We start from the raw sequence: 2,829 nt of genomic DNA on the forward strand, positions 1-2,829 counted from the left end.
TCCATGTTCCTTCACACTTTCTTCCTAGAATTTTAATCTGAGTTTAGCTTGCTCAGGTCTGATGCAAGCCATCCTAATCATTTAAGATTATATGAACATCCGGGCGGTAGTGGCGCACGCCTTTAATCAGAGCACTCGGGAGGCAGAGGCAGGCAGATCTCTGTGAGTTCGAGGCCAGTCTGGTCTACAAGAGCTAGTTCCAGGACAGGAACCAAAAGCTACGGAGAAACCCTGTCTCGAAAAATCAAAAAAAATATATATATGAACAATTGTCATGTTGTATACAAAAAGCACTATTTTGTTTTGGTCATTCATGACTTCTTACCCTTACCATGTTTTATCACTCTGTGCTGAATGAGGTCTGAACATTCCATGACATGGGTTTGATAGAAGCACACTATTTAAAACTGTATGTTTTCTTATTCTTTGCACCATGTTTACCTATGAGTCACCTCTTAGTTGTCAAATTCTACCTGAGGCATTGAGAAAGAAGGCGTAGAAAAGCAACAGTCTATGGGTAAACATGGGAATAATTCTAATACTATAACCAATCAGCAGAACCATATGAGTAGGTGGTACTTTCTATGTTTTCACAATTCTTCTTGAATTAACATGAATACTCCTCAAATTATTCAGCATAATAAATCAGCAGAAAACTGTGAAGTTCTTTTCATGAGGAAATTTACCTTGATACCTAAACCACATATACACCTAAAAAGTAGGTGAAAGATGTGCCAATTTTATCATTAACATACATACAAAAGTCATCAGTAAAATACTTGTAACCTGAATCCAAGAACGTATCAAAAAGATAATCTACCATCGGCTTCATCTCATGATATGTAGGGACGAATCAGCAAATGAAAATCAATGAATATAATTTACCACTAATACAAACGAAAAGTCAAATTCCAGCTGTTCATCTCATTAGATGCAGAAATGCCTTTGACAAAAACCATACCTCTTCGTGTTAAAAATCATGGAGAGATTGGGGATGCAAAGGACATACCATCAAATAAAAGATGCAATTTCCAGCAAGTGTATAGCCCATATCAAACTTAATGGAGAGAAATTCAAAGCCTTTCCACTAAAATAGGGAACAACACAAGGGTATTTATTCTTTTCATATGTGTTCAATGAAGAAGATCCTGAAGTGATGAATATCTGATGTGGGAGTACCCTCTGTGTGCTGCAATTTCCATTAATGAATTGAAAAACTGCTTTCGAACTATAGCAAGGCATAACTTAGGTAGGTAGGGAAAGCTAGGCTGAATTCTGGGAGAAAGAAAGCCAGAATCAGAAAGGCACCATGGAGCCACCACCAGAGTCAGACATGCCGAAACTTTGCAGGTGGGCTTGCAGTGAGCAAGGCACTGCAGGGCATAGTAAAAAACAGCATGGCTTCTTAAAAAAAAAAACAACTGTAGGCTCCTGGGCCACGCTGCCAGCAAGAACTCTAACAAGGTCAGTCTACAGAGCATTTGAGTGGGGTTTGTGAGCAAACTGCTACAACTTGCTCAATGGCAACATAGACTGGCTGTGTGCCTAATAATGGGGCACTGTGCATGGCTCTCTGAGACAGCAAACAGCTCGGCCATGCTGGACTGGATAGAGCAAGCAGGCAGGGCCATATTTCCCCTAATAAAGTGGCTGCTTAAGTTCATACAAAGGGCTTAGCATTTTAAGAAGCACTCATGGACAATAAAGAATTAAAGATATACAACAGGACAGAATCAAACATTAACTACCTCTAAATGAGTTACAGTGTTTAAAAATTGTACATAGGCGAGGGGCAGAAAAGAAAAAGCGTATAGAGTATTATGAAAAAGAAATAAATGCTTTTTTTTAAAAAAGGTAAACTCTTTAAAGAGACAGAGTATAAACAGTCATAGATTAAAAAGAATAAAGAAAAAATAAGCCACATAAAGACGGAAAATTCAGAGTTGGATTATAAATATCACTGTGCTTTCTTTAAATTTTTTGACTGTGAATGAGCTAAGTACAGAGACACATTTCATTGTATGAGCTGCTAAGCTAACTCAGCGTGTATATTATAAGGTATCATGACTTCCAATTTTGGGTCCAAGGATATGTTGTGTTGGAAAGAGGTTCTTCTCTTTATTCCACAGAGCATTAGAACCTGTGGATTGCTTCCAGACTGGTGTGGTATGATGGAATAAGATCTCCCAAAAGGTTGCTGTGAACATCCCCACAAAGAAAATATTTTCCCAATAAACAATAGGAAACAGTTTGGATAATAACTAAGCCCATATTCCCAAATATTGTTTATAAATGTTCTTTTACATTAAAAGGGGGATATGCTATAAAGATTTACATTGGTATGGATCTTGGTTTATTGGTACAAACTTAAGGTCAATTTTTTATATGAATATTTCTGCTCTTGACTAAGTTATTGTGTTTTTACAGATCATTTAAAATATGTAATATATGATTAAAATACAGGTTAATAAATAATAATCTATAATAGTCAAGCTTGCAGTCATGTAAGTTAGATTTTCTAGCTGTACAGAGATGTATTTCAGATAGACAGGTAGTTTTCAAACCTTTCAAATAGTATAGAATATGGCATTTAAAATGTTAAATTTAAGAAGTTATAATTTTTCATGATAGAGACACATTTGCTCCTCACAGTACCAGTTACTTCAAGAGGAAAGGGGGCATTAAAGGGGCTCTTTATGGCGTTAGCTAGCCATTTGGGCAAGAAATTGCTCTTCCCTGGACTGCTTAACTGGACTTGCAGGACCACAGAGAAATGACTGCTGAAATCGACTAAAGGTGAGACAATCCTTCAGGGTTCCTGCTTCATGA

The sequence above is a fragment of the Microtus pennsylvanicus genome, chromosome 12 (assembly GCF_037038515.1).
Source record: "Microtus pennsylvanicus isolate mMicPen1 chromosome 12, mMicPen1.hap1, whole genome shotgun sequence".
Taxonomy (NCBI): Eukaryota; Metazoa; Chordata; class Mammalia; order Rodentia; family Cricetidae; genus Microtus; species Microtus pennsylvanicus.